This window comes from Protopterus annectens, chromosome 1.part1 (genome assembly GCF_019279795.1).
Source record: "Protopterus annectens isolate FY-2018-M chromosome 1.part1, PAN1.0, whole genome shotgun sequence".
Classification (NCBI taxonomy): Eukaryota; Metazoa; Chordata; order Ceratodontiformes; family Protopteridae; genus Protopterus; species Protopterus annectens.
Window position 1 is genome coordinate 432,349,415 of NC_056726.1, and position 21,635 is coordinate 432,371,049.

The following is a 21,635-nucleotide window of genomic DNA, read 5'->3' on the forward strand; positions in this document are numbered from 1 at the left end:
CTCTGACGCCGGATAGAAATGCAACATCAGCCACGCCGGACCCAGACTTTGGAATGCCGACCGAGGGCTGCCTGAGGCAGGACAACCCACATGTTATGACTGCAGTTGCATTCTTGAAGGACAACTGTACTATGTTCTTCGTGTTTCACTGTTGCAGTCATTACATTTGGGTAGATTCCCAAAGCTATGGTTAGGAGGATGCATTTATACAGCATTAGGACCAGCTATAAGGCCCTGCAGGACAACAGAGGCAAAGCCAGCTCTGGATTTAGAGAAGAAAGGTAAATGGCAATGCTTGGTGAACGTATGAACTGAGCTCCAGGTAGCAGCTTCTAGAATGTCTCTGGTAGGAACACCTCTGAGAAAGGCTGTAGAAGTAGATGCAGCCCTGGTGGAGTGAGATCTGATCCCCTGGGGGATAGTTTTACCATGGTGCATATAGCAGAAACAAATACAATGGCTTATCCATTTGGAAATAGTCTGCTTTGAAACCACCTTTCCCTCTGCCCCTGCAGCAAATGCCACCAGTAGTTCAGATTTTCGATTTTGTCCTGTTTAAATAAAATCTAAGTTGTCTGTGTACATCCAATGAAAGCAGAATTCGCTCCCCCTTGTTCTGTGGATTGGGAAAGAAAGTTGGTAAATGAATGGTCTGATTAAGCGCCACACTGGATACCACCTTAGGCATGAAGGATGGATTGGTCCTGAGAGACACCCTGACCGCATGAAAAATAATGAAAGGCGCCACTGCCATAAGAGCCTGTAATTCAGAAATCCTTCTAGGTGAAGGGACTGCTAAAAGGAAAGCTGTTTTCCAGGAGAGAAATTTTAAGTCTGCAGCAGCAGCTGGCTCGAAAGGAGAGAGAGTGAGTTTTTCCAATACAAAATTGAGGTCCCAGGCAGGGGTTGGAGCTCTCCTGGGTGGTCTTATGTTTTTGGCCCCTCTGAGATGCTGCTTTAGCAGAGGATGAGAGAAGAGGGGAGGTTCTGTGTTGTAATGAGCTGAAATGGCAGAGGCATGGATTTTTATGGAAGAAAAAGTCAGGCCCTTGTGAAGCATCTCAGTTAAGTATTGTAAAATCTGAAAAATATTGGGCGCTGCCGTGCTCATTCCTTTTGATTAGTTCCAGGCACAGAATATTTTCCATTTGTCAGCATAAGATTTTCTAGTACTAGGCCTTCTCATCTCCAAAATGACATCCATCACAGGTTTGCTTAGGGATGCTAAGGGTGAATTTAGGTGATTAACTACGCTGCAAGATTCAAAGTTTGAGGCTGTGTGTGCAGAATTTGGTTGTTCTGCTGACACAGTAAGTAAGGTGTCTGACGCAGGTGCCATGGTGGAAGGTGTGACACTATGCACAGGAGTGGGTACCAGTGTTGGTGAGGTCAGTCTGGAGCAATCCGAATAATTTTTGGTTTGTCCTGTTTGACTTTTAGTAGAACTTTGGAGAGCAGAGGCAGAGGGGGAAAAGCATAGACTGATAGGTTCTTCCAGCTGAATGATAGAATTATTGTGCAGAATTTGTCCAACTGACAGTTCTGGGGTGAGGCAAAAAGATCTATGTCTGGACTCCCCCATTTGCGTGTCAAAATGTTTAAAATCTGTGGTTCCAGTTTCCATTCATGTGGGTCCATGTGATTTCTGCTTAGTTTGTCGGCCAGAGTATTCAGCTTTCCTGGCAGGAATTGAGCTTGTAGTTGTATTTGGTAGGTCAAGGCCATGTTCCACAATGCCATGGCTAGTCTGCATAGGGGGTAGGAATGTGTACCCCCCTGCTTGTTTATGTACCACATAACTGTTGTGTTGTCTGTCTATCATTAATTGTCCTGGATGAAAGTAGTCCTTGAAGGCTGTCAGTGCATTCTGTACAGCTAGCATCTCTTTCTGATTGATATGAAGGTGCATTTGATTTGGGCTCCATTTGCCCTGAATGCACTTCCTTGCCAGATGAGCCCCCCCAGGCATAGTCTGATGCGCCTGCAGTTAGGGTCTGGGTGGCAGGGGGTGGAGTGAATGGCAGTCCCTTGTTTTGGTGGCAGGCCTCTGCCCACCATAAGAACTCTAGTTGCAGGCAAGGAATGATAGGAAAGTACAGTTTTGTACCTACCATAAATGTAGATGTTCAAGTGTAGACACTGCTGCAGTCATTACACTTGGGTTATCCTGCCGTCAGGCGGTTCCCCAGCTGGCCTGAGTGCCAAAGTCTTGGTCCAGCGTCGGTTGCTGTCACCTCCTCCCAGACGTCAGTGCGACAGGGGTATATAACATGCAGCCGACGCCATTTTCATCAGTTTTTCTTGCCCCAGATGTCAGGTGCCCCCAAATAGGTAGGCAATTCAAATTGCTAATAAAACATACATAAGAAATGCAAACAACATACTTTCAGCTACCAGCAAATACTCCCCATAGGTAGTAAAAGGTAGAGGAACTAGGTACGTACTAGCCAGTAAGAGGGGAAGGAGGGAGGGTAACCTGGACTGCAGCAGTGTCTACACTCAAACATCTACATTTATAGTAGGTACAAAAAGTACAGTTTTGTACCTACCATAAATGTAGATGTCCGAGAGACATGCAACTGCAGTCATAACATGTGGGTTGTCCTGCCTCAGGCAGCCCTCGGTCGGCCGGATTCCAAAGTCTGGGTCCGACGTCGGCTGATGTCGCATTTCTCTCCGACGTCAGAGCGGCTGGAGTACATAAGCATCAGCCGACGCCATTTTCTTCAGTGTTTCTTGCCCCAGATGCCAGGTGCCCTCCAAGGAAGGCTGTAATCAAATTGGAAGACAAAAACAGGATTCCAAACAAATAAATGAGCAATAAAACAAATACACCATAACATATATCCCCAGCTAAGAGAAACAGGGATAGGAGTGGACCCTAGGCATAGAGGGTATGGAGGGAGGGAATTGACTGCAGTTGCATGTCTATCGGACATCTACATTTATGGTAGGTACAAAACTGTACTATGTCCTTCAAGAATGCAACTGCAGTCATAACATGTGGGTAGAATACCATAGCTTAGCTGGGGAGGAGGAATGCTCTAGGAAAAGATGGTGTGGCAATCAAACCCTGCAGGACTGCCAAGCAAAGCCTGCTCTAGATCTGAGTATAGAGGAGATTGTAGTGTTTGGAGAATGTATGCACGGAGCTCCATGTAGCAGCTTCTAGAATGTCCTTGGTAGGCACCCCTCTTAAGAATGCTGTAGAGGTGGCTGTAGCTCTAGTGGAATGTGGTCTGACATTGGCTGGAACAGTCTTTCCATGAAAGGAATAACAGAATCTGATGCAATGCCCAATCCATTTAGAAATAGTCTGTTTTGAAATTGCTTTTCCTTGGACTGCAGGGGCGTAAGCTATAAAAAGTTGTTCAGACTTCCTACTGGCCTTGGTTCTGTCCAGGTAGTAGCGAAGTTGTCTGTGAATGTCCAAGGTATGCAACAGTCTTTCCCCCTTATTCTCAGGATTGGGGAAGAAGGCAGGCAGATGAATGGCTTGATTTAAAGAAACCCTAGATACCACCTTTGGCATAAAAGTAGGGTTGGTCCTTAATGAAACCCTGTCTCTGTGAAAAATAATAAAGGGTGGTATTGCCATTAGGGCCTGTAACTCAAACCCTTCTTGCTGAGGTAATTGCCAATAGGAAAGCTGTCTTCCATGAGAGAAATTGCAAGTCAACTGAAGCTGCTGGCTCAAATGGAGGTAGAGTCAGTTTTCTAGGACAAAATTGAGGTCCCAGGCTGGCACTGGGGCCTTTCTTGGTGGCTTAATGTTCTTGATTCCCTGAGGAATTGCCTTAGTAAAGGGTGAGAAAAACAGGAGGATCAGTGTTGTATCTAGCTGAAATAGCAGATGCATGTATCTTTATGGAAGAATATGAGAGGCCGTTCTTTAACATATCTGCCAAACATTCCAAGATGAGTGGGATGTTCAACAATGATGCATCATGTCCCTTGCTGGTATTCCAATTGCTGAATCTTTTCCACTTTGCTAAGTAAACCTTTCTGGTGGATGGTCTTGAGCCTCTGTTAGTATCCACTGAACTTCCTTGGAGAGAGATAAGCTGAATTTATTTATGGGATCTCCCAGGCTGTTAGCTGCAGTGTCTGAAGATTTGGATGCAGTGTTTGAAATTGTGTTGAGTCAAAGTAGAGGCCACTGGGGAAGGGCCCACCTCCTGGTGTGACATATGCTCCGTAGTAGTGGGTACCAGTGTTGTCTTGGCCAGTCCGGAGTTATTATGATTCCCTTGGGTTTCTCTGCTTTGATCTTTAGTAATACTGAGGTCATCAGTGGCAGAGGTGGGAATGCATAGATTGCTAGGGAGTTCCAGTTGAATGAGAGGGCATCTATTTTCCAAGCTTTTGGATGGTATGTCCTTGTGCAGAATTTTGGTAGAAGATGGTTGAGGTGAGAGGCAAATAGGTCCACTTCTGGCTTGCCCCATGTCGAAGTGAGTTGTCTGAAGGCCTTCGGATGTAACCTCCACTCGTGTGGATCTGTGAAATTCCTGCTTAGGCTGTCCGCCAACACATTGTCTTTTCCTGGAACAAACTGGGATTGTAACTGGATGTTTAGGCTCAGTGATTTCTCCCAAAGCTGCATTGTCAGTCTGCAAAGGGGGTAAGAGTGGGTGCCTCCTTGCTTGTTCATGTACCACATCACAGTGGTGTTGTCTGTCCGTATCAGTAAATGGCCTTGCTGGAGTTGGTGTTGAAAGGCCACGATGGCATGCATTACTGCCAACATTTCCTTTTGGTTTATATGCAGATGTGCTTCCTTTGGAGACCATTGTCCTTGTATGCACCTGCCTTCCATGTGCACCCCCCATCCAAGGTCTGAGGCGTCTCTAGTCATGGTCTGAATTATCTGTGGTTTTGACTGACATACCTGTGTTTGCCTGGCTCACCGAAGCCCACCATAGGAATTCCTTTTGTAGGCATGGAATGAGTGGTATGATTGCCTCCAAGTTGTTGCTGTGTTGAGACCAAATGCTTTTTAGGTACCATTGAAGCTTTCTCATGTGTAGTCTTGCTAATGGAACCAGGAGAATGCAGGATGCCATGTAACCCAGGGCCTGTAGGAATCTCCTTGCAGTCATCTGGGTGAGTTTTGCTAAACCTTTGAAATAATAAGTTAACTTCTCTTGCTTGTCTTCTGTCAGGTAAGCCATCTGAGAGGCTGCGTCTAGTTTGGCTCCTAAGAAGATTATTTGCTGGGATGGCTGCAGTCTTGACTTTAGAAGTTGACTGTGTATCCCAGGTCTTGAAGTAATTGTATGACATAATCCAGGTTTTTTGTCAACATCAATTTGTCGTCCGCTTGTATGAGGCAGTCGTCCAGGTACGGGTAAATTTGTATATCCTGGAGCCTGCAATGAGCAATTACTGAAGCCAGGCATTTTGTGAATACTCTGGGCGCAGTAGATAAGCCAAATGGCAATGCTGAGAATTGATAATGCTCTGGCCCTGCAAGAAATCTGAGGTATCTTCTGCAGCTGTGTCTGATGGACATGCAGGTATGCCTCCTTGAGGTCCAGAGTAATCAGCCTCGACCCCTTGCCCAGCATGGGAAGGAGTTGCTGTAGAGTCAGCATTTTGAACTTTGGTACTATGAGAAAGGTGTTTAATGCGGACAAGTCCAGTATTGGTCTCCATTGAGATTCTTTTCTTGGAACAAGGAACAGTCTTGAGTAAAACCCCTGGTCTTGTTCTTGTTGTGGAACTCTTTCTATTGCTTTCATCCGAGTCAGCAGAGTGATTTGCTTGATAGCCTCTGCCCTCTGATTTTGTGGTAGGTTTGGCATGCCTTGTTTTCTTGGTAAGGTATGAAAATGAAACCTGTACCCTCGGTCTACAATGTCCAAAATCCATTTGTCCTTTGTCAGTCTGTGCCAGTTTTCTGCAAACAGAGATAATTTCCCAGCCAAGGGAGCTTCTAGTTGTTCCCTGGTAGGCGGTAGTAGAGGAAAGTCATTGAGATTGTGGTTGTGGGGCAGGTGAAACCCCTCGTCACTTCTTTGGTTTCCTGGCTGCCATTGTCGCCCCTGTAAGGGCCTCTGTATTGGCCTCTTCCTCGCCACGCCTGTTCTTACCCCTTTGAAACTTTTCTGGATTAGGAAAGGACCAGTTTTTGAAGGCCAATTCCTACTGAATCTGGGGGGTTGAACCTGGAGGAAATCTTTCACTGTCTGAACTGATTTTGCTTTTTCTTCGATGGTCTTTAACACATCCTTAGCATTTGCACCAAAAGCTTGTTCTTTTCCAAAGGTGCATCCAGAAGTTTTGCTTTTACATGATCTGGTAGAGGTTGATCTTTTAACCAAGCATGTCTACGAATGACTGCCCCTGTCATAGCTGCCCTACATGAAGCTTCCAGTGCATCATATCCACACTGCAGGAAGTGATTGCTTACTTGCTGAGTGTTATGTACAGCTTCCTGCAAAGTCTTCCTGTCTAAAGGATCAGGAGTAGCTAATGTTTTTTGTAAATCTTCTAACAGATAATCCTGATATTGTAACATATGAAAAGGCAATTTAAAGCTCTCATAGATAAGGTAGTGGATGTGTAAACCTTTTTGCCCCATCACTCTAATGACCTAGCTTCCCTGTTGGAGGGCAAAGGATGTTTTGAGGTGGAGGCTGAAACTCCTTTAGGCCCCTGTGAAATAGTTTCCAAATCAGCAGTATGGGCCCTGAATAAATGGGAATGAGTTTCTGGGACCCTGTAATACCTGTCTGGCTTGGCTGGAGCAGGAGGAAGAGAATCAGGGGTAGCACTAGAGTCAGAATACAAATCATCCAGAACATCAAGTACAGGAGGAATAGCTAAGGGCCTGTGCTGAGGCTTCTTAAGGAAAGTCCTAAGGCGTTTCCTAGAATCAGAATATTCCTGACCTTGCCACTTGAAATGTTCCCTTATGGTGTGCAGAACTTCCCCAAAAGAAATATCCTCAGGAGGGGAGGCCGAGGGGATGGAATCTTCTGCATCCGAGTCCTCATAGGTCTGAAAGAGCTCTTCCTGGCTATAAGAGTGGACAGAGCCCTCAGAATCTTCATCTGAAGGAGTAGGGTCAGAGGGTTCAACCCGGGGCCTTTTATCAGGAGGGGGCTGGGATCCTCTCTCAGGATGGGCCTGTGAACCTCTAATCATGGAAATTAAATCAGCAGCCATGGACATAATTTGTGTCTCTGGAGTCGGCTGAGGTAAGGATTTAGAAGTAATATGCTTTGTTTTGCTGGCTGCCTTAGCCCTAGTGTAGGCCTTAATAGACATGGCCATAGGGGGCCTGGCAGCTCCACGTGCAGGAGTGACCTTGTCTACAGCAATGGTCTCGGGCATTTCCTCGGATTCGGTATCCGGAGGAAAATCTATAACTGGCGTCGGAGCAATGTCTGGAATCGGAGTCGGTAATGCGGTGTCTTCGGTTCGGAGCAGTGGAGAGACAGTCTCAGAGGGAACCGGAGCACTCGTGCTAGGTTTTGGCGTGGAGTCGGTAGTAGACGCGGGCCGAGGATGTCGGTCCCGGTCTTTTCGCTTTTTGGGAGTTTGCGATGTCGGAGATCCGACGGCATGGTGTAAGCAAAATTATCGAAAAATCTTCAGCGAACTCCGCCCGGCCTGAGAGTGCGCTTGTTGAAGCGAGCACAGGCTACACAGGCCGAGACGCCGTGGTCTGGGCCCAGGCAAGGAGACAGTAAGAGTGGAAATCCTTATGAGGTATTTGTTTACCACAAGAAAGACAATTGTTAACTTTTTCAGTAATTTCTGACATTGGCTGAGGCAAGAAAAGGTCCCCAATGGGGTACTTAGCTTTTTTGATGACTACGGTATCGTAGAATACAGGAGCTGACCGACCGGCACTTGCGAACTGCTTCTGCTTCGGCACCGCTGCAAGAAAGACTGAAGAAAATGGCGTCGGCTGATGCTTATGTACTCCAGCCGCTCTGACGTCGGATAGAAATGCAACATCAGCCGACGTCGGACCCAGACTTTGGAATCCGGCCGACCGAGAGCTGCCTGAGGCAGGACAACCCACATGTTATGACTGCAGTTGCATTCTTGAAGGACATCTGTACTATGTTCATCGTGGGACACTGCTGCAGTCATTACACTTGGGTAGAATCCCAAAGCTGAGGTAGGGTGGTTGGTTCGATAAGGCATTAGGGGTGGCTATAAGGCCCTGCAGCACTGCAGAGGTGAAGCCAGCGCTGGATTTAGAGTATACAGGCAGATGGTAATGCTTGGTGAAGGTATGCACAGAACTCCATGTTGCTGCTTCCAAAATATCCTTGGTAGGTACTCCTCTGAGGTAGGCAGTTGAAGTGGCTGTTGCCCTGGTGGAGTGAGATCTAATGCTGTTGGGCCCAGGTTTTCCATGGTGCGTATAGCAGAAACGTATGCAATGTCCTATCCATTTGGAAATAGTCTGTTTTGAAATGGCTTTTCCCTGTGCTGCTGCAGCATATGCTACCAATAATTGCTCAGATTTTCTGAAAGCTTTGGTTTTGTCTAAGTAGAAGCGTAACTGCCTGTGAATGTCCAATGAATGCAGTAGTCTTTCCCCTTTACTCTGTGGTTTTGGATAAAAAAGTAGGCAAGTGAAAGGTTTGGTTTAGAGACACACTTGAAACCACCTTAGGCATAAGCGTTGGGTTAGTTCTTAAGGACACCCTGTCCTGGTGGAAAATGAGGAAAGGTTCCACTGCCATTAGTGTCTGCAATTCTGAAACTCTTCTTGCAGAAGTTATTGCCAGGAGCAGAGCAGTTTTCCAAGAAATGTATTTTAATTCTGCCATGCTAGCTGGTTCAAAAGGAGGTAAAGTTAATTTTTCCAAAACAAAGTTGAGGTCCCAAGTTGGAGTAGGTGCTCTACGGGGTGGTCTTATGTTTTTAGCCCCTCTGAGGTACTGTTTTAGCAAAGGATTAGAGAAAATTGGTGGATCCGTGTTGTAATGTGCAGAGATGGCAGAGGCGTGGATATTGATGAATGAAAAGGAGAGGCCTTTGTCCAGCATCTCAGTCAAATATTGTAGTATCTGAGGAATGTTTGGCACAAGAGGATCAAGGCTGTGAGCCTGGTTCCAGGCACAGAATCTCTTCCATTTATCCGAGTAGGCTTTCCTGGCACTAGGCCTTCTGGCCTCCAGAATGACATCCATAACTGCTTTGGAGAGAGAGGCATTGCTTGCGTGGCTAGTATCTTCCATGCAGCTAGGTTTAGTGTCTTTATCTGGCTGTGGAGTAACTGATTGTTGTGCTGAGACAGCAGATGTGGTATTTGAGGCAAAATCCAGGGTGGTCCTTGTGCTACGTTTTTTAAGATTGGGTACCAGTGCTGGCGTGGCCAGTCTGGTGCAATCAGGATCATTTTTGGCTCTTCTTGCCTGGTTTTTATGAGTACCTTTGGGAGAAGAGGCAGTGGTGGAAAAGCATATACTTGTAGGTTTGTCCAGCTGAATGAGAGGGCATCCACTTTCCATGCTTGTGGATGGTAAGTCCTTGTGCAGAATTTCTTTAGCTGGCAATTCATTGGGGAGGCAAACCGATCTATGTCCGGGCTCCACCATTTCTTTGTTATCATTCTGAATATTTGAGGATTCAATTCCCATTCGTGGGGATCCATGATATTTTTGCTTAAGTCGTCTGCCAGTGTGTTTTTCTCTCCTAGCAGGAATTGTGCTTGTAGATGAACTTGATAGTTTATAGCTGTGTTCCACAAGGTCATGGCTTGTCTGCAGAGGTGGTAGGAGTGAGTGCCCCCTTGCTTATGTACCACATAACTGTGGTGTTGTCTGTCTTTAGTAGTAGTTGTCCTGGATGCAACAGGTCCTTGAAAGCTAGAAGGGCATTATGTACAGCTAGCATCTCTTTTTGATTGATGTGAAGATGCCTTTGTTCTGCGGGCCACTTGCCCTGAATACATTTTCCTGCCATGTGTGCTCCCCAGGCGTAATCCGATGCATCTGTTGCCAGTGTTTGCCTGGCTGTGGGTTGAGTGAAAGGCTGTCCCTTGTTGAGGTGACAAGCTTGAGCCCACCATCAAAACTCCTGTTGAAGGCAAGGTATTAGTGGTATAACTGTTTCCAAACGTTGACAGTGTTGAGGCCATACATTCTTTAGGTACCATTGTAGTTTCCTCATATGCAGTCTGGCATATGGAATTAGTAGTATGCAAGATGCCATGAAGCCCAAGGTCTGCAGAATTTTTCTTGCAGGGAGTTGGGTCTTTGTTGCCATCAACTGAAAGTATTGCGTCAGTTGTCCTTGCTTGTCTGGCGTGAGAAAAGCCATCTGGGCAGTTGTGTTCAAGCTGGCACCCAGGAATATTATCTCTTGTGAGGGCACTAGTTTTGATTTCTTTTCGTTTACTGTGTACCCCAGACAACTTAATAACTTTTTTACAAATGCCAGATGCTGTAGAAGAATGTCCCTGCTCTCTGCTTGAATCAGGCAGTCGTCCAGGTATGGGTAAATTTGAATTACTTTCTGTCTGCAAAATGCAATTACTGGTGCCAGGCACTTTGTGAAGACCCTGGGTGCAGTAGATAATCTAAAGGGCAGTGCAGAGAATTGATAGCGCATTGGACCAGCTAAGAACCTGAGGTATCTTCTGCAGTTTTGTCTGATAGGGACATGCAGGTATGCCTCCTTGAGGTCCAAAGTCATGAGCCAAGCCTGCTTGCCCAGCATGGGAAGAAGCTGCTGTAATGTCAACATTTTGAATTGTGGAACATCCAGGTAAGTGTTTAGTGAAGAAAGATCCAGAATGGGCCTCCAGGCTTTGTCTTTTCTGGGAACCAGAAAGAGTCTTGAGTAAAATCCTTGCCCTTGTTCCTGTGGTGGTACCTTTTGAACAGCTCCCATGTTCATGAGTGCCATAATTTGTTTTTGGGCCTCTGCCCATTGATTTAGTGGCAAATTTGGCATTCCTTTCAATCTTGGCAGAGTGTGAAAGTGGAACCTGTAACCTTTTGAAATAACATTGAGAACACATTTGCCTTGGGTGATCATATGCCAATTGTGATAAAAAAGTGCCAGCTTTCCTCCCAAAGGGGCTGCCAAGAGTGAGTTATTTGGCAGCTGGAGTGGGAAGTCATTGGGGCTGTTTTTTATATGGTTGGTGCCTGTCTTCCCCTTCTTTCTGGCCTAATGCACCCCATTGTCGAGGCCTGTAAGGACCTTGTGGTTGACCTCTGCCTCTTGGCCGTCTGTATCTGCCCCTTTGAGGTCTGTCATTAACTGGAAAGGACCAATTCTTTGTTGGCCACTTTCTACTAAATCGAGGAGGCTGAACCTGTAAGAAATCCTTCACTGTTTGCATAGATTTTGCCTTATCCTCCATTTTCTTTAATACCTCTTCTGCCTTAACTCCAAATAAAACATCCTGCTGTAAAGGTGCAACCAGTAATTTAGCTTTAACATAATTTGGTAATGTATGTTCTTTTAACCATGCATGTTTTCTAATGACAGAACCTGTAACTGCTGCTCTGCATGAGGCCTCTAAAGAATCAAAACCACATTGCAAAGTATGCTTTCCCACTTGTTCAGCGGCATGCAATAAATCCTGCATTTCTTTAAAATTAGGAGGATCTGTATCTGGAGCATCTTTTGTTTCAACTGAGACATCAAAAATTGCTGATATTTTAGCATGTGAAACTGGCAATTTAAGGCTCTCATTGCTAAAGTTGCAGACATATATACTTTCTTTCCCCATCTGTCTAGTGCTCTGGAATCTCTGTCAGAGGGAACTGGGTTCTTTGCTGATGAGGCATTAACCCCTTTGGGTCCCTGAGAAATAGTTTCAGGATCAGCAAAGTACAGTTTTGTACCTACCATAAATGTAGATGTCCGATAGGTATGCATCTGCAGTCATAACATATGGGTTGTCCTGCCTCAGGCAGTCCTTCGGTCGGCCGGATTCCAAAGTCTGGGTCTGGCCTCGGCTGATGTCGCACTTTCCCCGACGTCATAGTGCCTGGGGTATAAAAGCATCAGCCGACGCCATTTTCCTCAGTGTTTCTTGCCCCAGATGCCAGGTGCCCTCTAGGAAGGCTAAATTTGGATAAAGGCTGAAAAGCTCCAAACATTTGCAAATTATATACATATATAAACAAACAAACAAATACACCATAATAGATTCCCCCAGCTAGCTGAAAGAGGGGTAAGCACCCTAGGAATACCACAGAGGGGAAGGAGGGCGGGTAATCCTGACTGCAGATGCATACCTATCGGACATCTACATTTATGGTAGGTACAAAACTGTACTATGTCCTTCAAGGATGCATCTGCAGTCATAACATATGGGTAGAATACCATAGCCAATCTGGGGGAGGAGGTCCTAAGAGAATTATGGTGTAGTTAAGATCCCCTGCAGTACTGCAGTTGCAAAGCCTGCTCGGGATCTGGAGTATAAAGGTAGATTGTAATGCTTGGCAAATGTATGCACGGAGCTCCAAGTAGCAGCTTCTAAAATGTCCTTGGTAGCCACCCTCGTAGGAAAGCTGTAGTGGTGGCTGTGGCCCTTGTGGAGTGAGGCCTGATATTTTCAGGAACTGTCTTTCCATGAAAGGAGTAGCAAAAACGAATGCAATTTCCTATCCATTTTGAAATTGTCTGTTTGGAAATTGCTCTTCCTTGCACCCCAGTTGCATATGCTACAAAAAGTTGGTCAGTTTTTCTGTTAGTTTTAGTTCTGTCCAAATAGTAGCGTAGTTGTCTGTGTATATCCAAGGTGTGCAAAAGTTTTCCCCTTTGTTCTGTGGGTTAGGGAAGAACGTAGGCAAGTGAATAGCTTGGTTCAAGGATACCCTAGATACCACCTTTGGCATGAAAGTAGGATTGGTTCTCAGTGACACTCTATCCTGGTGAAAAATAAGAAAAGGCTGCACTGCCATTAATGCCTGTAACTCAGACACTCTTCTTGCTGAAGTGATTGCCAGAAGGAATGCAGTTTTCCAAGATAAAAACTGGAGGTCTGCTGATGCTGCTGGTTCAAAAGGAGGTAGTGTCAGTTTTTCCAGTACAAAATTGAGATCCCATGCAGGTAGGGGGGGGTCTTCTTGGAGGTTTAACATTTTTGATCCCTCTCAAAAATTGTCTGAGAAGAGGGTGAGAGAAGATAGGTGGATCCATATTGTATTCTGCTGAAATTGCTGAAGCATGAATCTTAATGGATGAATAAAACAGGCCATTGTGGAACAATTCTGCTAAGTATTCTAGGATGTGTGCTAGGTTTGCCACTGTGACATCTGTGCCCTTTGATGCACTCCAAATGAGAAATCTCTTCCATTTAGCTGAGTATGTCTTTCTTGTGGAAGGTCTGCGAGCCTCCAGGATAATGTCCTTCACCCTCTGAGATAAAACAGTTTGGTTGGGCTTTAAGGAATCTTCCAGGCAGTTAGCTGCAATGTTTTCAAGTTGGGATGCAAGGTCTTGAAATTGTTCTGCGTTAGAAGAAGAGGCCATAGGGGAAGAGGCCATGAGTTTGCCTGAGACATGCTTCTCAATAGCGGGTACCAATGTTGTCTTGGCCAGTCCGGAGCTATTAGTATGACTTTTGGCTGTTCCTCCCTGATCTTCAGTAGAACCTTGTACATCAATGGGAGAGGTGGAAAGGCATATACTGTTAGGGCATTCCAGCTGAAAGAGAGAGAGTCCACCCTCCAGGCTTGTGGGTGGTATGTCCTTGAGCAGAATTTCTTCAGTTGGTGGTTGAGTGGGAGGCGAACAGATCTATCTCTGGGATTCCCCATTTCTTTGTTATGAGTTTGAAGATGTCTGGATGCAGCATCCATTCGTGTGCATCCATGGTAGTTCTGCTTAAGCTGTCTGCTAGTGTATTCTCTTTTCCTGGTGCAATTTGGCCTGCAGCTGGATATTGAGATTCAGGCATAGGTTCCACAGATTCATAGCCATCTGGCATAGAGGGTAGGAATGTGTGCCTCCCTGTTTGTTTATGTACCACATGACCGTGGTGTTGTCTGTCCGTATTAACAGATGCCCTTGCTGGAGGAAGGGTCTGAATGCCTCGATTGTATGCCTTACTGCCAGCATTTCCTTTTGGTTTATGTGCATGCTTAGCTGCCCTTGAGGCCATAGGCCTTGGATACGTTTGTCCTCCATGTGTGCTCCCCATCCTCGGTCTGAGGCGCCCGTGGTGATGGTTTGCCTTGTTTTTGGTTTGTTGAAAGGCAACCCTCTGTTGGACTGGCAGGCCTGAGCCCACCACAGGAATTCCTTTTGAAGGCATGGAATGATTTGTATCATGGTTTCTAGACTGTGACTGTGTTGAGACCATACATTCCTTGGGTACCATTGTAATTTCCTCATATGCAACCTGGCATGTGGAATTAAAATTATGCAGGATGCCATGTAACCTAGGGCCTGCAGGACTTTCCTTGCAGTAAGCTGGGTTTGTCTTGTCAGAGTCATGAAGTAATCTGGAAGTTGTTTTTGTTTTTCTTCTGTGAGAAAAGCCATCTGAGTGATTGTGTCCAGATCCGCACCCAAAAAGGTTATCCTTTGGGATGGTACTAGTCTTGACTTTTGGATGTTGACTGTGTATCCCAAGGTTTGTAGCAGGTGTATGGCATAGGCCAAGTCCTTTAACAATTTTTTCTTGTTGTCCGCTTGTATTAGGCAGTCGTCCAGGTATGGATAAATTTGAATTCCCTGAAGTCTGCAGTGTGCAATTACTGATGCCAGGCATTTCGTGAATACTCTCGGAGCAGTAGATAAGCCAAAGGGCAATGCTGAGAATTGATAATGCTCTGATCCTGCAAGAAATCTGAGGTGTCTTCTGTAATCTGGTCGGATAGGGACGTGCAGGTATGCCTCCTTGAGATCTAGAGTCACCAGCCAAGACTCCTTGCCCAACATGGGAAGAAGTTGCTGTAGGGTCAGCATTTTGAATTTTGGCACAATGAGATAAGTGTTCAGTGCGGACAGGTCGAGTATAGGCCTCCATTGGTTTTCTTTTCTTGGCACAAGGAATAGTCTGGAGTAAAAGCCTTGGCCTTGTTCTGTAGATGGTACCCTTTCTATAGCTTTCATCTGAAGTAACTTGCTGATTTGCCTTAAAGCCTCTGACTTCTGGTTTGGTGGAAGGTTTGGCATTCCGCCTCTTTCTGGCAAAGTATGGAAGTGAAACCTGTATCCTTTGTCTATTATTTGCAATGTCCATGTATCCTTTGTAATGCAATGCCAGTTTTTCGAGAATAAAGCCAGCTTTCCGCCCAAGGGTGCTTCCAGTTGATCCCTGGTAGGTGGAATCAGAGTCAAGTCATTGGGTCTGTCCTGTCGTAGTGGTAGCTGTTGCACTACTCCTCTGGTTGGCAGGCTGCCACTGACGGCCTCTGTAGGGGCCCCTGGATTGACCTCTGCCTCTAGGGCACCTGTTTCTGCCTCTCTGTGCTCTGGAGGAATCTGGAAAGGACCAATTCTTTGTAGGCCAGTTTCTGCTGAACCTTGGAGGTTGAACTTGCAGGAAATCTTTAACTCTTTGCACAGATTTTGCTTTTTCTTCAACCTTCTTTAGAATCTCCTGTGCAGGGGAGCCAAATAAATGTTGTTTCTCCATTGGAGAATCGATGGGGTTTAGCCTTGACATGGTCTGGCAAAGATTGCTCCTTCAGCCAGGCATGCCTACGAATTACTGCCCCAGTCATACATCATAGCCACATTTTAAGAAATGATTACTGACCTGTTGTGAGTTGTGTACCAAATCCTGAAGGGATTTATGGTCTAAGGGTTCAGGTGAAGATAGTTTCTTATTTAGCTGGTCTAACAAAAATTCTTGGTACTGTATCATATGGAATTGACAGTTTAATGCCCTGGCAGAAAGAGTAGCAGATGTATAAACCTTTTTTCCCCATCGCTCTAATGCTCTAGACTCTCTTTCAGAGGGTAGGGGATTTTTGGCAGTAGCGGCTGCAACCCTTTAGGGCCCTGAGAAATAGTTTCTGGGTCTGCAGCATGGGCTTTATACAGGTAGAAGTGAAAATCCGGGACCCTGTAACATCTGTCAGGTTTGGCGGGGTCCGGAGGAAGTGAATCAGGTGCAGTACTGACATCATTGTACACATCATCAATTACAGTTAGAACCGGAGGTATAGCTAAGGGCCTATGCTGGGGCAAATGCAAAAAGGTCCTTAATCTTTTTCTAGAATCAGAGAAATCCTGACCCTGCCATTGAAAGTGTTCTCTCATGGAGTGTAAAGTCTCCCCAAAGGAAAATTCTTCAGGGGGGGAGGCCGAAGGGATAGATTCTTCTGCATCTGAATCCTCATAAGGCGAGTAGGCCCCTTCCTGGTGGTCTGACAAATCAGATCCATCCGAGGAGTAATCTGAGGAGTGAGGTTCAGAGGGGTCAGTCCTGGGCCTTTTGTCTGGAGGAGGTTGGGAGGCCCTGTCTGGGTGAGGTTGGGAACCCCTAATTAAGGAGATAAGGTCCTCAGCAAGACTGAGGATCGGAGAGCTGGAGGAAGGCCTCTGGGATGTAGATTTGGCAAGCAAAGTTTTTGAACGTTTGGCAGCTTTAGCCCTGGAGAAGGCCTTAATAGACATAGAAGCTGGGGGCCTAGCTGCCCCACGTGCAGGGGTAGAAATGTCCAAAGGTATGGTGTCGGACAAATCCTGAACACTAGCTTCGGTAGGGAGTTCTGAAACCGACTCAGCCGGGGCCACTCTGGCCTTGGTGGTCGGAGGTATGGTTTCGGTAGTAGGAATAGCCGTGGACTCTTGTTTCAGCCGAAACCGAGACACTCGCGGTAGGCCTAGCCGTGGTTTCAGCTGAAACCGCGGGCCGCGAGTGTCGGTCCTTTTCCTTGCGTTTTTTGACCATATGCGAAGTCGGAGTCTCCGACGGCATTTTATAAGCAAAAGCGGTTCCAAAAAACTCCTCTGCAAACTCTGACCGACGTCTAAGAGTCCGTCGGTTGAAGGAGGCACAGGCTAAACAAGCTGATACGTCGTGGTCTGGGCCTAAGCAAGGAAGGCAGTAAGAATGGAAATCCTTATGAGGTATTTGTTTCCCACAAGTTAAACAGTTATTTACTTTGTCTGACATCGGCTGAGGCAAGAAAGAGTCCCCAACAGGGTACTTAGCTTTTTTCGAAGTCTTCGGTAGCTGAAATCTCTGGATCTGACCGACCGGCACTTGCGAACAGCTTCTGCTTTGGGCACCGCGTGGCAAGAAAGACCGAGGAAAATGGCGTCGGCTGATGCTTTTATACCCCAGGCACTATGACGTCGGGGAAAGTGCGACATCAGCCGAGGCCAGACCCAGACTTTGGAATCCGGCCGACCGAAGGGCTGCCTGAGGCAGGACAACCCATATGTTATGACTGCAGATGCATCCTTGAAGGACATCAGGGCTTTTATACAGAAATTTGTGTGAGTCAGGGACTCTGTAATATCTGTCCGGTTTAAGTGGAGCTGGAGGTAAGGAATCAGGATTTAAGCTGGATTCAGTGTACACATCATCCACAATATCTAGCACTGGCAGAATAGCCAGGTGTCTGTGTTGAGGTAATAATAGGACGTCTCTGAGCATTTTCTTGGATTCTGAATAATCCTGGCCTTCCCAATGGAAATGCTCCCTCATGGTATGTAAGGTTTCCCCAAAGGAGTAGTCCTCAGGCGGAGAGGTTGATGGAATAGATTCCTCAGCATCAGAACCATCATAAGGGGGTAAAGAATATAACAGGTCTGATGGTGAATCTGAGGAAATGGACCCCTGTTCGGATGAATCATAATCTGCATCCTGTCTAGGCCCTTTTATCAGGTGGGGGGGTGGGAACCCCTGATCATAGGTTCATACTAGGCTATCTGCCCTAGGGCATTTATAAGCCTAGCCAGAGTTGTGTGGCTTTCACCACCCCTTAGGTTGAAGAATACTATACCCATTAGTTTGCCGTGCCTCTGTCCAGCAGTGATACAGAGATGATCCCCGGGGTAAACCTATGATCTCCCATCCACTGGTCAAGATTCCTCTTGAACAGAGCCAGCGAGGTGCTCTGTCTCACATGGACCGGGATTCTGTTCCACAGCATAGGGAGTCTCTGGGTGATGAATCTGTCCCTCCAGCACGTCCTATTTATATCCGTGTTGAGGTTTAAGTCTTTTGCTCTTGTGGCTCTGGTGGATTTGGATTTTTTGAGGTGGAGCATGTCCATTAATTCTGGGTTGGACATGGCCTTGTATGTCAGGCACAGGTCACCTCTGAGCAGACGGTATGCGACTGAATAGAGCTGGAGTTTCTTCAGTCGGGCAGCATATGGCATATTTTTGAGCCCCTTTATCCTTTTGGTGAGGAACTTTTGGGGTCTTTCCAATTGCTGCAGGTGTCAGGTAAGATAGAATGGGGCATTGTACTCAATCATTGGTCTGATAAGTGAAGAGTACAGGGGAACAATGACCTCCCTTGATCTGGATGTGAATCCCTTCATAATCAGGTGGGCAATGTAGAAGGTCCTCCTAACCACTTTGGCAATGTGAGTGTCAAAAGAAAGGTTACTGTCAACTTGGGTCCCCAGGTCCCTGATAACCTCTTCTGTGCTTAATGGATTGCCACCTATGTGGTAACTTGGGGTTACCTTGTTTTTACTAAAGGGTATGACTATACATTTTTGGCGTTTAGCTTAAGGCCATGGCTCTGGCACCAGTTATCCGCTTCTATGAGACCTCTCTGAAGGATATCTGTGTCTGATGGATTTTCAACTATGGCCCAGTTTGCAGTCATCTGCAAACTTTGTCAGCCACAATCCTCCTATGTTTGCCTGCACTTCTGAAAAGTAGATGCCGAACAAGAGGGGCCCAGGACTGAGCCCTGTGGGACACCGCTTGTGACCGGCTTGAGTCTGACATGGCACCAGCAACTCTAACCCTGTGGGTTCTGTCCTTGAGCCAGTTTGCAACCCATCTTGTGACATATGGGTTTACATTTAAGCTGGTGAGCTTTTCTATGATACCCGAGTGGGGTATTGTGTCGAAAGCTTTTGCAAGGTCAAGGTAGGCTGTGTGAACTGCCTTACCCTCATCAATGGCATTGGTGACAGTTTTAAAAAAGTCGACCAAGTTCAAGAGGCATGATCTGCCCTTGACAAAGCCGAATTGGGTAGGATCCAATGTCTGTAGGTCCCCTATGTCTTTATTTATGAGTTCCATTATAATCCTCTCCATAGCTTTGCAGACCAGGCTTGTTAAGCTTATGGGTCGGTAATTACCAGGGTCCGTAGAAGCACCGCCTTTGTGGAGTGGGACCACAGTTGCCGTACGCCACTCTTCGGGTACGTATCCTGTCGTGAGGCTGAGAATAAACAGCAGCCTTATGTGTGGGTTTAGTTCCTCATTGAGTTCGTGTAGCACACAGCCGGGACACCATCCGGTCCCATTGATGCTGTGTTTTAGCTTTAGAGAGCAGCTCTCACCTGGGCATTTGAGATGATTGGGAGGCTACACTCTGCTGGGATAGATATTTCTCCTTTGGGGGAGGGGAGGGGAGAAATTTTCACTGAACCTGCCTGCCAGTATGTTTGCAATGTCTGTGGGTTCAGTGATTATTGTATCATTTTGGACTAATTCTGAGCATATCTGGGAGTTTCCACACAGATTTCTAACATAGAGGCCTTATGATTGTCTTTTGAGTCATTGGCGATTTTTCTCTCAAAGTTGGCCTTGGATCATTTTATGAGTGATCGTAGTTTTTTACTAGTATTGATCAGAGATGTCTTCCCTTTTAGGGATTTTGCTCTATCTTGTAGTAGCTTTCTCCTCTTGTTGTAAAGTTTGTTTATGGCTGGGGTCCACCAGATCGGGCGCTTGCCTTTGGTGGAAAGGGTCTTGATTTTATTTGGGATTGCTTGATCCATGCAATCCTGGAGGTGCTCGTAGAAAGCATTTGTAAGGGATTCAGCAGCGTGGGTTTTGGTTTCCAATGGCTCAGGGGCCTTGAAGGATACCACACCAGTCTTAAGAAGTGTGAAGTTGGCTTTTGAGAAGTTCTTCACTGTGGTCTTTTGTTGGGGTGGGGCGGGATGTGGATCTCCAGTGAGATTAGTTTATGGTCTGATCTCACCAATGAGGGATATACTTCCAGTGTGGAGCATTTTGTCCCCATGTTTGTGATGATCAGGTCTAGTATATTTTCACCTCTTGTGGGAATGGTGACAAGTTGTTCCATAGCATTTGAGTTTATGAACTCCAGGAACCTTTGGGCTAGGGTATTGGGGCTTGAGTAATGTTCCCAGTCTATGTTTGGGTAGTTGAAGTCACCCAATATGATGGTGTTTGGAGAGACATTTATACTCTCCAGTGTCTTCAGGAAGGCTGTGTGAGGCTCCTGAGTTTGAGAGGGTGGCCTGTAACATGCGACAAACTGTAGAGCAGTTTTGCCTATGGTTAATTGCACCTGAATGGTCTCTGATGCTTCGTGAGTTGCCACCAGCCTGGAGGTGTGGGTATCCTTGATGAATATGGATACACCCCCTCCTTTCGTGGTACGGTCCGGGTTTTGGGGTCGGAACGCATGATATGAGGTAAAATCTGATAGTGCCGGGGTGCTCTCAGGAGCCTTGAACCAGGTTTCAGTCACAGCACAGACATCGATGTTCTCCATACTGAGGAGGGCTTGAGGGTGCATCTTGAGATTTAGACTTCTGGCATTGAGCAGCATTACCCTTAGTTTTTTCCATTATTGTTTTCTAGGGCGGTGGGTTTAGAATTTGAGCCTTGTCTAAAAAGGCACTATGGGGTGGCAAGAGCCTTTGCCAATATCCGAAACCCAGGGTGACAGGTGCAAGCCGTCCCTTGGAAGCAGCGTGGCTTGTCAAGCATGTCATTCCAGGCAGACAGACATTGGATCCCCTTAGAATGACACCAGAAATTAAGCCAATTATTAAAACTGATCATTTTGTCTCTGTATTGTGGCATGATTCTTGGTGAAGGTAGGATACTGCTCAGGGTCAGGGTCATACCAGCCTGGGCTACATAATCTGAGAGCTCCTTTATGTCTCTTTTCATGTAGTCCAGGGAGGTACGTCTCAGGTCATTCACACCGGCATGGACAATGACTGAGTCATACTTGTACTTGCTGTGGAGTGACCCGAGTGCTTGTGTTATGTGGCGGATTCTAGCGCCAGACAGGCAGCTTACTGTGACCCTCTCCTTGTTCAGTCTGGTGAGTGGGACGTCAGTGTGTCTGACTACGGAGTCACCTATGACAAGTGTGTCTGGCATTGTGTTTGGCCTTAAGGGCAGTGACTGATTTGCACACTGACTTTGTGATCTATGTGTTGCTTGTGTTATGTCATGAGGTGGCAGTTGTTTGGGTGTCTGCTTTGGAGGCCTCTGCTGTTTTGGTAGATTTTTGATCAGTGCCTCCGAGTATGTCTTTGTGTGTTTATGTGTTTAATTTGTAGTTGTGATAGTTCTATGTGAGACTGGGTTTATGGTGTGTGTGGTTACCTTCTCCTCCTGTCTGGTTTTGCCAGTCCTGAGTTGAGAGAGCTCAGCCTCCAGTTTGGCTATATAGTTGCATCTCTCGCATGTATTTGTGTTTTGTGGGAGGAGGAGAGGGTTGTCTGTGTACATGAGGCAATTGTAACATTGCCTCAATATTCTAGATTCACCAGCTG

General features: G+C 46.3%; 1 protein-coding gene across 1 annotated transcript in view; it reads right to left on the minus strand.

Annotated features, from left to right (window-relative positions):
• The window catches only part of LOC122814564 (thyrotroph embryonic factor-like), a 258,744-nt gene that overhangs the window by 220,256 nt on the left and 16,853 nt on the right, over positions 1-21,635 (minus strand). The gene's annotated exons all lie outside the window — the stretch shown is intronic.